Here is a 12,583-nt window from a genome sequence, read left to right on the forward strand (position 1 = left end):
GAGACTTGGGGACCAGGAGAGGCAGTCTCTGCTCTGGTGACCTTCTCTCAAGCCAGCCTCTACCTGTGACCTCCAGCCTCAGCATGGCCCAGTCAGGCTCCCCCGGGGGGGCACAGGGAGGTGTCCAGCCCTCTGCCCAGCTCTGGTCCTGCTGCTCTCCCACCCCAGGCCCCTGCGCCCAGCCACACCCCCCACCCTCTCCAAAGGCTCTTGTTAGGAGAGATTTGGCAGAGGAGCGGCAGGGTTTAGCCATGCAGCCACCGCAGGGCAGGCATGGACACCCAGGTGCTCCTGAGCAGGCAGGTGCCAGGGCCTGGGGGTCATGTGGAGGAGGGGACCGCCCCTCCCTGCCCAGAGCACAGAGGCTCCCCGGCTCCCGGGTCAGCGGCAGCACCTCACCCCACCCCAGGCTCTTCCCACCCAGTTCCTGCCTCAGCAGATGGAGGCCAAGAGGCTGCCAGCGCCGTGCCCTGCCCTGGCCCTGTCCACAGGACCTTCTAGAGATCACATCCAAAGCTACCAGGGGTCAGGGCTCAGACACAACCTGGACAAGCCAGGCCCCAGCCCCATTCCTTGCAGCAGGGACCTAAGGGGCCTAGCCCATGTGACCTAGAGCCCCGTCCCTCAAGACCCCCAAGAAGCGCCCTGGCCGGTGCCTGGTGTCACCCACCTGTCAGCACCAGCCTTTGCTGAGCCCGATCTACATGCAGTGTCTTCCAAAAACGGTGTGGGCCACCCAAGGCTCCTTCCCACCCTCGGGAACCAGGCCGTCCACTGGGCTAGGGGACGTAGGCCACAGTCAAGGGTCTCCCAGGGCCCGGTCTAGGCGGGAGGAGCTCTCTGCTTCCCGCTGAGCGTTTTCCCGGATTCACCAGACAGTGTCTGACCACAGATGGCCTTTGTGAAACCTGAGTCTATTAGATAGGAGCCACCGTGCACATGTGGGGGACAGAGGACAGGGTGACCTCAGACTGCAGGGATGTGTCCTGTGCCCCCTGGAGGGGTAGGGTTGAGGCTGAGCTCCTCCTCAGGGTGTCACTGGACCCAGCACAGGGGCTGTGTTCCCCAAAAGGATGTGTCCCCTCTCCTCAAAAGGATGTGTCTGAGCCCTGACCCCTGGTAGCTTTGGATGTGCCCTTTGGAAATAGGGTCTTTGCAGATGTGATTAAGGTATTAAGGTATTAATATGCCACCCCCTGTAACCTTGACAACTCTGGAGGCCAAGGCAGGAGGATCACAAGTTTAAGTCCAGCCTTAGCAACTTAAGCCCTAAGCAACTTAGCAAGACCCTGTCTCAAAATAAAAAGGGCTGGGGTTGTAGCTCAGGGGTTAAGTGCTCCTGGGTTCCATCCCCAGTACTTAAAAATAATAAATAAAAGAGAGATGCTTTGGCTAGCATACTTGCTGAAAGTGAAGTTGCCCTTCTTGATACCTCTGCCCTTTTGTGCATGTACATAAAGGAAACAACGATTTTTAAAAGTCCAAAATGTATCAAGTTCATGTGGATCATTTTGAACTTAATCAAATGAATTTTTAATGTAAAACTTTTGAGTTTCTAACTATGAATAGGCAATTTCTCCTCCCTTTAAATTGTAATTGTGCCTACAGTCTAAAACCCCATAAAAATATCATCAATGCTGGGTGCTAGGGTGCACACCTGTAATCCCAGCTACTTGGGAGGCTGAGGCAGGAGGATCACAAGTTCAAGGCCAGCTTGGAAAATTTAGCAAGACCCTGTCTTAAAACATTAAAAAAAGGGTGGGGGACTGGGGATGTAGCTCCTCTGGGTTCAATCCACAAATTTTTTTTTTGTTTTTTTAATATTTACTTATTTTGGTGGTACACAATACTTTTGTTTTTATTTATTTATTTTTATGGGGTGCTAAGGATTGAACTCAGGGCCTTGCACATGCTAGGTGAGTGCTCTACCGCTGAGCCACAACCCCAGCCCCGCAAAAAGATGAAGAAAAAGGATAAGCTAAGATGAGGTCCCCCCACGTGGGTGTGACCGGTCCTTGTAGGAAGGGGAGTTATGGAAGGCAGAGTGTGGAGACAGGCAGAGTCTGCAGAGATGGCCGTAAGCCAGGGCCTGGGGCTGGGGCAGCCCTCGGGGCAGACACCACCCTCCCACACCCTGGCTTAGGACTTCTGGCCGCCAGGACTGTGAGCGTGAGTTCCTCTCCTGTTCGGACACCCAGTTCGTGGTCCTTTGTTAGGCAGCTGTCCATGTGGCCACTGACCAAGATGGACTAGAGCTCAGCAGGCCCTGCCCTCCTGGGGCCCGTCCACCTGAGCCTGGCCCCCTCATCCACCAGGCCTGGAGGCTCTTTCATGCTGTCACTACCTGCTGGCCTCTGTCCCCTGGGAATGCAAATCCTCCCCACTTCCCACTCCCAGGGAGGAAGCTGGCATCCAGGGCCCACAGAGGGGCAGGATTTGCATGTGGCCTTTCTGAGCTGGCAGAGTGGTTTGATGGTTTTGAACTGGGGTCTGAGGACAAGACCTGGCTGGGGGCGGGACAGACAGGACATAGGCCAAGGGCCACAGACAGATGCCTAACACCGTGGGAAGGGACCTCTCACAGTCACGCAGGAAGAAGCCCAAGATCCAGGCAAGGCAGGGCCGCTCCCCAGAGCCTCCAGGGAGCACCCCCTGCCTCCTCCAGCTCCGGGGGCTCTGGGTGTCCTTGGCTTGTGGCCACACGGCCTCTTCTGTGTCTTTGTGTCCTCTCTTTTCCTTGTAAGGACACCAGTGGCCGAGTGGTGTCCCCATCCTCCCTCAATCACATCTGCAAAGACCCTATTTCCCCACGCTGTCATGGTCTGAGGTTCTGGGTGGGCACCGGTCCTTCTTGGTGTCCCCCCACTATTTGGGTATAGGGCCATTCCTTGCCACATCTGGATACGTGCTCTGCAGCAGGGTTCGAGATGGACATGCTCTTTGGCCCAGGGTGGCAGGGGCTGGGGGGAGGTTGGTATCAGAGGGCCTTAGCCCTGGTGCTGCCCCTCAGCCTGGGGTATGACAAGGGTGACGTCATCTGCTGTCCCGTGAACTTCAGGCCAGGGAAGGGTCCTACTCTTCTCTCCCCTTGATCTCGGGTGAGGAAGGTGGTAGGTGGCCTTGCCACAGGAGGGTGGCTGTGGGCTCCCTTACCCCTGAAATTCCTTCCCCACGAGGCTAGCCCCCCTGGGTGCTGGTTGGCCTGGGGTGCGGCATGCCTCCCCCTGGAGGAGCAGCACCCAGGGAGCTGGGGACAGGTCATGGGCCCAGGCCTCAGCATGTCCCACAGCCTGCCACCTCTTCCCTGGTGGCAGGACAGGAGGGGTGCCCCTGGCCTTCCCAAGGGCCCAGACAGCCGCCCACGCTGGCTTCCAGCCCCAGGGCCGAGGGGCATTCGGACTGGTGCCAGCCCAGGCAAATGGGGCCACCAAGAGGGGGGGCATGCAAATGGCCAGGGATTTGCATGAGCAGGTGTCCAGGTCTCCCAGGCCCTCCCCGTATGTTCCTGGAGGAGTGGGGGACCCGGCCACTGAGGGTCCCACAGCATGCTGAGACCAGAACTCCCGAGAGGCAAACCCGCGCAGACCCCTGGCCTTGGCAGCGAAGGCCGGGGCCCTGGCCGGGCAGATGGCCAGGCCAGCTGCGGTCTGGCACTGAAACAGCCCTAACAGAATGCCTCCCTGACACAGGAGGGGACGGCCCGGGCAGAGCTGGGTGTGAGCCCAGGTCCCAGGCCACTCTGTCCCCCAGCCACGACTGTAGTTCCCTTGGACTCCTGGGCAATCTGCCCCAAGAGATGTGCTGTAGGTCCTGCAGACAGCGGGCACAGGTGGGCGACGTGCCCGTGTCCCTCCAGCAAGGACCCTCGTCTCCCTGGAGGATGACATGTGCACACAGCTGACGGGGCAGCCCAGCCTCCCCTGTGGCCCTTTGCTGGCCTCTGAGCACCTCCTGCCCCCCTGACAAGTCTCTGATTTGTGGGGCGCCCGCCCCCCACACCCTCCAACCCCCAGGTGGCCCTGCCCTCACTGAGGTGGGCTGGCTACCCCACAGCCCAGGAAGAAGGGTCCTGTCCCTGCTAGAGAAAGGGACCAGGCAAGCAGCAGGGAGGTGGCTGCAGCCACTCAGCCTGGCCCCCTCCCAGGCCCACCCTCGGCGGGAGGGGGCTCTCCCAGGCTGCGCCCTCAGGAGCCTGCGGCTGGGGCCTACCTGCCTGCTGTCCCCCGCTGCTGGCCAGAGTGGAGGAGCGTCACCCGCAGCCTGTGCCTGAGGCCCTTCCCCTGGGCTCCCCACCCTCCCCGCCCACCACACCTGGCGCCCGGGCAGCCAATGCGGCCCCAGGAAGCTGGGGAACCATGTGGAGGCCAGCCTCCCTCAGGTCTGATTGGCTAGACCCCCAGGGCACCTCCGCACCTGCTGCCGAGAGGTCCCCTGTGTCACTGTCATCCCTGCAGCAGGCCTACCTGGGGTGACACAGCCTGGCCAAGTCCACCAGGTCACTCCTGACACCAAGTGGGACGGGCCCCTGGCTTCAGTTTCCACCAACCTTGATTTCCCCAGCAGCAAGTGAGAATGGGAGGTGCCAAGGGCCTGGGGCCACCGCTGGGCATAGGAGCAGCTGTCCCAAGGACAGGCCGGCAGAGGGACCGTCCTTCCCCCTGTGGCCCCGGGAGGCCTCGAGACAAGCCCGGGGTGCACCGGTGGCATCCACTAGCAGACACCTGCTCTGGGGGTACTGGGTGGGCACGGTCCCTGCCTCTGGTGGCCGGGCGAGGTGACGGTGGGCCAGCCGGCCCCCTGTAGCCCTGGCTCAGACCTGCTTACCCCTCTGGCTCCCTCACCAGCTGGGCCTCAGCCCGTCTGTAGAGCGGGGATCCCGCAGACCAGCTTCCTGGGGTTGGGGTGACCGTGGGAGGGCCTGGGGGGCTTCCGTGAGCCCCCTTCCCACAGAGACCCCAGGGCCCTTCCTGGCAACTCTCTTGCCCCCAGCTCCAGGTGGGTGGGGACAGCGGCCGGACCCACCAGCAGCCACCAGAGGGCGCCCCAGGACCACGGGCGCAGGCCCACAGGCTTTGTCCTGGGCAGGAGGGCTCAGGTCACTCCCACAGTGGCACCTGTGGGCAGGGCTGGGTGTGTCCCCTGGTCCCCAGCATGGCTGGAGTCCAGGATCCAAGAGGATGTCCCCAGTCACTGCAGGGCCTCAGGCCAGAGGCCCAGAACTAGCTCCCCATACATGGGACTCCAAGGCAGGGACCCAAACCATGGGGCCTGAGACCCTGAGGGTCTGGCCCCAAGTGGAGGGGCCCTTCTCCAGGTTCTGTGAAGAAGGACCTGGTCTCAGCCCCGGGCCAGGCTGGAAGTCCCGCCTGAGCTCGCCCTGGCCCTGCCAGCCCAGAGCCTGGTCCCACTGTGTCTGGGGTGTACGAAGAGTGAGGGGTCCCTCAAGACCCTTAGATGTGGGAGTGGGAGGCAGTGCTCCCCAGCACTTCCTCTACCCTGCCCCGCCCTTCACCTCTGGACCCCCTCTGACCTGAGGGATGGCAGCAGCCACGCTCTGGACATCCCGGTCTCCTACCAGGTCATGCTTCTTCCTGCCTAGAACCCTCTGTGACTCCCTGTCGCCCTGACAATGACTCTGAAAGAAGTCGTGGAACTTTGTGGCTCCTGCCTGGCCGCCAGCACTCTTCCCGGGAGCCCTTCCCACCTTCCTGCCCCCTGGGTGTCAGCCGCTGGTCCTTCCTCCAAGACCCTCCTCCCTGCCCACGCCATCCCCGTGCCATCCCGAGCTGTCCACCCGCGGGCCCCGGTGCTGTCTTTCTGTGTGCCTTGCATCTGAAATGACCTTTCATTTCCTCATTTGCTTGCCTGCATCTGCTTCCCTCTTGGGACTGTGGACACTGGGCACTTGCTGCCCCTGAGCCCAGAATATGCCCGGACAGGACACATGCTTAACGGTGATGGGGTGGCTGGATGAGTGCGCGTGGGGGCCGCTGGGGTGAGGTGGGACTCCACTGCCCACCCACTCCCTGGGCTGTGCACTGCCCCAAGGGGAGAGGTGCCAAAGTGCCCTCAGGAGGACGCCCACCTGCCCTGCAGTGACCTGGCCTCCTTGGTTACAGGCCCCTGAGGGAACTTCCTCTTGGGAGGGCCACACCCACAGAGCAAGCTCCAGCAGGGCCTGGCCCTAGGAGCAGGGCCCTTCCAGGCCCCCAGTGCCTGCCAGCTGCCCGCGCGGCCCACCTGCCCCTGTCATGCCCTGCGCGGGAGGCAGCCCCACTCAGAAGGCAGCCCCGGTGCCCAGGAGGGCCAGAACCCCCGGTGGCCTGAGCACCCCCCTGGGGGCTGGGGCCTGGTCTGGCTCCCCCTGTCCCCACAGGAAGCCCCCTGACATGTCCACCACCCAGTGTTCCTCCCAGGAAGGGCCCCGGCCCCCCTGGGGACCACGCGGAGGAGTTCAGCCTCAGTGAGGGGGAGGGGGAAGGTGGCCTGTGGCCCTCCTAGCAAGAAGGGAGGCAGAGGACGGTCCTGCCCAACACCTCACTGCTGACCACCACTGGTCAGGGACAGCAGGGCCATAGCTCTGCAGGCTGGAGCTACTGCCCAAGGTTTCTGACCAGCCCTGCACACCCAGGAGCGGAGGCCGGGAGCTCAGAGAGGTCCTGGGGGGCACGTCTGCTCCCCCCCACCAAAGCGTCGTCCACTCGGAGGCTGCCCAGACACCAGCCCCCGACTGCCCCAGGAAGATGCAGCGTCCTTGCTGCCCCCACCCCGGGAGGCCTGGGCCCCTCCTTCCCGCTGCCGTTCTCGCCCCGTCCCCGCGTCCTCGTCCCTCACGGCAGGCGGTTCTCCCTGAAGCCACCCGCAGGCTCATCCCAGGCCAGGATCGGAGTCCAGCAGGCTGGAGCCTCGACTGTGGCCCTGCCCTGGGAGGAGGACCAGGAAGGCAGGGGATCCCCGGCAGCACCCGCGGTGGCCACCTGTGCCTGCTGCCCTCCTTGGACCATCAGCCCTGGAGGGGCGACCTGGCTCCTGTCCTGCAGGTGGGGACAGAGGCCAGGTAGGCTGCGTGACCAGCCTCAGCCTAGCCAGGCCTCAGGGCTCCCACCTTCCAGGCCTGCCGTCTTGCCCTGCGCTCCGAGCTCGCGTGCACTGGGCTTGGCGGCCACGCGAGGAAGCAGGCCTGCTCTAGACAGCACAGGAGGCACTGGCCAACGCTGGCCACCGGAGCAGGGCTGGCCGGGGGAGGGCCGGCAGCCGCCTGGGCCCCGGGGCCTGGGGACCCATCTGATGTGGGCGCCGTGTGTCCACCTGCCTGTTTGTGCCTGTGTATGAGTCCCCTGGTGTGCCCACGCAGAGCTGGGCTGCAGCGTGACCCTCAGTGAGTGGGACTCGGGTCCCATCAGTAAGTGAACACAGTGATGATGCTCCCCCACAGGTAGACGTGCCAAGGACAGTGCCCTGGACCTGCGAGGACAGATGGCACCCGGAGGCCAGTCCAGGCCATGGGGAAGCATGAGAGCAAGTGCCCGCACGTCTGTGTGTCAGTGTGGACACCCGGTGTGTGGACCTTGTATGTGTGGACCTTGTGTGTGTGGACAGTGTGTGTGTGTGTGTGGATAGTGTGTGTGTCTGTGTGTGTGGATAGTGTGTGTGTGTGTGTGTGTGTACACCTGGTGTGTGTCTGTGTGTGTGGATAGTGTGTGTGTGTGTGTGTGTGGACACCTGGTGTGTGTCTGTGTGTGTGGATAGTGTGTGTGTGTGTGTGTGTGTGGACCCAGGCTGTGTGTCTGTGTGTGTGGACAGTGTGTGTGTGTGTGGACACCTGGTGTGTGTCTGTGTGTGTGGATAGAGTGTGTGTGTGTGTGTGGACCAAGGCTGTGTGTCTGTGTGTGGATTGTGTGTGTGTGTGTGGACCAAGGCTGTGTGTCTGTGTGTGTGGATTGTGTGTGTGTGTGTGTGTGTGGACTGTGTGTGTGTGTGGACACCTGGTGTGTGTCTGTGTGTGTGGATAGTGTGTGTGTGTGTGTGGATAGTGTGTGTGTGTGGACACCTGGTGTGTGTCTGTGTGTGTGGATAGTGTGTGTGTGTGTGTGTGTGGACACCTGGTGTGTGTCTGTGTGTGTGGACTGTGTGTGTGTGTGTGTGTGTCTGTGGACAGTGTGTGTGTGTGTGGACAGTGTGTGTGTGTGTGTGTGTGTGTGGACTGTGTGTATGTGTGTGTGGACTGTGCATGTGTGTGTGTGGACAGTGTGTGTGTACAGTGTGTGTGTGTGTGGACAGTGTGTATGTGTGTGGACTGTGTGTGTGTATACAGTGTGTGTGTGTGTGTGTGTGTGTGTGTGGACTATGTGTGGACAGTGTGTGGACAGTGTGTGCATAAGTGTGGACAGTGTGTGTGTGGACAGTGTGTACGTAAGTGTGGACAGTGTGTGCGTAAGTGTGGACAGTGTGTGTGTGTACTGTGTGTGTGTGTGTGGACTGTGTGTGGACAGTGTGCGTAAGTGTGGACAGTGTGTGTGTGTGGACTGTGTGTGTGTGGACTGTGTGTGGACAGTGTGTGTGTGTGTGGACTGTGTGTGTGTATCTGTGGACAGTGTGTGTGTGTGGACAGTGTGTGTGTGTCTGTGGACTGTGTTTGGACAGTGTGTGTGTGTGTGGACAGTGTGTGTGTGAGTGTAGACTGTGTGTTATGTGGACTGTGTGGACAGTGTGTGTGTGTATGTGGACAGTGTGTCTGTGGACAGTGTGTGTGGACTTTGTGTGTGGACAGTGTGTGCGTGAGTGTGCACTGTGTGTGTCACACATAGCATGTGTCTGTCCCTGGGCATGCTGTGAGTGTGTGCGGGTCAGTCTGTGTGGACACTGCAGGCGTCCGTGTGAGCGCACGTGTGCGTGTCCTAGTGTGCTGTGCTCTGGCACGGGGCCTGTGGGTGCAGGGTGAGGGAGCACCCACCACTGCACCAGCCTCTGACCACCCTGGAGCTCCCTCGCCCCACCTCACAGATTGTCTGAGCGACTCGACTGCTAAGTGCCAGATCCTGGGCCAGGTGGCCAGGAGGACATGGGCCTCGGGGAGATGAAGGAAAGACCAAATGACTGTGGGAAAGAGAAACAGAGGACAAGAGGTCGGGGGTCGTGTTTAGACAAGCTGGTCAAGGAGAGCCTCATGCAAAGGTTATTCTACAAATAACAAGGAAGGACGGTCCACCCACGGGTCCCTCTGTCCACCCCTCACCTACGGGTCACAATCCACACCATTCATGGGCCTACTCTTCCACTCCATCCATCCAGTGTCCACCACTCGCCCACCCACTGGTTCACCCACCCAACCCCTCGTCCACCCACCCCAAACCACCTGTCCATGACTTATGTACCCACTCGTCCTGATCCACCCATCCTCTGTCCAACCACTCACCCATTCATTCCTCTACCCCTACATCACATCCCTCCCTCCTTCCATCCACCCACCCACCTGCCCACCCAGCAACGTCTGTAGATCCCACTCAACATTAATCTGTTCGTCCATCCAACTACCCACCCGTCCATTCATCCACCCATGCACCCATCCACTCATTCCTTCATCCTTACATCTGACTATAGAACCACCACCATCCACATATATAATTATCCATGAATCACCACCCATCCACTCACCCACCCTCCCATCCATCCATCATCCATCATCCATCATCCATCCATTCACCTACCCACCCATTTATGGATCCATCTCCGCATCTATCACCACCACCACTACCATCCATTCACCCACCCACCCATGTACTCATCTACCCACCCATCATCCTTCTACCCACCCATCCACTCACTCATCCCTCCATCCTCCTACATACCTCCCCACCCACCCACCCACCCATCCTTCCATCTACTGAAGCACCCCCAGCCAGCCACCCATCTACTCACCTGCTCATTCAGCCACAAAACCATCCACAACCCTGTCCACCCACCATCACCATCCGTCCACCCACCCACCCATCCGGCCTCCTATACACCTCCCATCCCCCCACCACTCATTCATCCATCCAAATACCCACTCATCCATGCATCTGTCTACCCAAGTACCCCCAGGCAGCCAGCCAGTTAGCCACCTGTCTGTCCACCGGCTCATCCACCCATAATACCTTCCACCTCTCTGAATAGCTGCCCGTCACCATCCACTCACTCACCCACCTGTCCCACCATCCACACAGCCCCCACTCACCCATCCACTCCCCTCTCCAGCCATCCACTCACCACGCACTCACTTCTCAGCCGCTGGACTCACCAAGATGGATGAGTCGGCTCCTGGTCTCATGATGCCGCCCGGCCGAGGCGGCGTCTCACAGGCCCTGGGTGCAGATGGGGGTTGGGGTTGGCCCAAGCCCTCATCAGGCGTGTGAGGTTCTGTGCCGTTTCTCCCTGGTCCGTGTATCTCACAGACAAGGTCACTGTCTCCAGAGACCGGGGGCCTCTCCCACACTGGAACCAGCAAGGCCAGGAATTCAGTAGGCACACAATAACGACCACAGGCTAGCTGAGTCACCCCCTCCCTGTCACTGCCTGAGTCTGCTCTCTCTTCACCCTCCTCCCCCCCACCATCCTGGGTTGGCCTGCTCTCCTGCCACGGCCTGAAGCCCGTTCCCAGCGGGGGCCACTGCAGGCAGTCCCTGTGCTGTGGCCTGCTAGAGGGCAAGTCCTGGCAGCCCAGTGCTGGGAGACAAGGGCCCCGACTGGGGACTTCCCACCATGGCCTGGAGGATCTGGGGCAGGTCACCTCCCCTGGGTCTCACTCTCCACTCTGAGTGGCCAGGAACAGCGGCACTAGAGGCTGGGTGGCTTCACAGGGGCCTGGACAGCAGTGGTGTCTGGGAGACCTACCGAGGGCGCTGGGCCCTGGGCTGTCCTGGCCAGGGCCCTGCCAGGGGTGGGGAAGGCACCAACACACCGAGTTGGAGGAGGGCCAGGCTCAGTGACCCGTGGAAGGAGGGTCAGTGGAGGGGCCTCTGAAGGTTTGTTGAAGCTGACCCCAGGCCAGGGCAGGAGCCATGGGCCCAAGCTTATAGGTCATTCCTTCCCTTTGGAGAACTGACTCCGGGCCCCAGAGCCAGGTCCAGAAGGACTTTCCATCCGATAGGCCACCCCTGGAGGTGACTGTGAGTTGGGGAGCAGGGAGCGTGGTGTCATCAGGAGCCGGGTGAGGTCAGGCACAGCCTCAAACCAAAGTCAACACAGGGGCTCTGGGTCCTGGAGGGGAGAGTGTGGGTGTGTGATCCTGCAGGGCCCGGAGGCCACGGGCAGGCCAGTCGGGGTGCAGCTAGGTCCCTCAGGGTGGCGGCCTGCTCTGCCGCTGCTCTCTCCTCTTGGGGCTGCCTTTCTCCTGAGCAGGGACAGGAGAGTCCCCATGCCCCCCTCGTTCACGAAAGGACCCTTTGCACCCGGACTCACACCTGCACACCTGCACACAGCCCTGTCTTCCCGGCTGTTTCCCAGAGTGACGTCTTAGAAGAGAGGGCGGGGTGCACAGAGGCTGTGAGGGGTCTGGTGGGACGACAGACGGGGTGGCCCCCCTGCCCTTAGCGCTCTCCCTCCATGCCGGGCCTGGGCCTCCCCTGAAGAGCCGAGACGGGAGGATGTCTGGGTTTCTGGGTGAGAAAGGGGCCTGGGGAGGGTCCCTGGCCCACAGGTGCCAGGCCCCTCCAAGGTGCAGCGTGCGTAGGTCGTCCGCCCAGCTCTCACCCCCCAGGCAGGGTTTGTGGGTGCCAGCACCCTTAGTGGGGTGTCACCAGACAACACAAGTCAGGGACAAAGGACTCTGGGTGACAGGCCCTGGACCTCTGTCCTGCGGTGACACCCACATTTGGGAACAGATGGAACTCATCAAAAATACAAATTCTGGGCCTCACTGGCCACAGCCCCTCTGGGCCTGCCTGGAACTGTTCACAGAGCCCCTGGTGACTGCCCTAGGCCCCTCCCTGGGCCTGCTGACAAAGGGCAGGCCGAGCTGACCGGGTCTTTTATTTATTTATTTTTTTTAGTTGCAAATGAACACAATATCTTCACTTTTATTTATTCATTTTTATGTGGTTCTGAGGATCGAACCCAGAGCCTCATGCATGCGATGCAAGTGCTGTACCACTGAGCCACAACCCCAGCCCCTGACCGGGTCTTTATTACACGTGGGGAGGGTGGCTGGGGCTCAGGTGAGGCGAGGATGCACCTGGAGCTGCCTGTGGGTGCAAGAAGGGGACAGTGGCCCTGGCCCTGTGGTTGGGGCATTCCATCCGTAGGGACGCCTGCCAGCCCTCTTTGGAGAGATCAGCTTGAGGAATGCAGGGCAGTGGCATCTAGCCCTCCATCTCCCTTGCCATTCATCCATTCTGTCCTGAGCACCTGCTGTATGCAGAGTCCTTTGATAGGGAATTTCTCCCGGATTAGCTGAGGGCCCCTCTGGGCCCCCCAGTCACCCCCAAGGTCTGCTCCCCGGCCCCTGCCCCTCAGTCTTCCCTACCCGGTGTACCCCTGCCTGGTGGTCTTGTGCAGGGCTCTGTAGGCTGCTTGTTGAACAGTGCCAGGCATACAGTGGTGCTCA

The sequence above is a fragment of the Urocitellus parryii genome, chromosome 4 (genome assembly GCF_045843805.1).
Source record: "Urocitellus parryii isolate mUroPar1 chromosome 4, mUroPar1.hap1, whole genome shotgun sequence".
Classification (NCBI taxonomy): domain Eukaryota; kingdom Metazoa; phylum Chordata; class Mammalia; order Rodentia; family Sciuridae; genus Urocitellus; species Urocitellus parryii.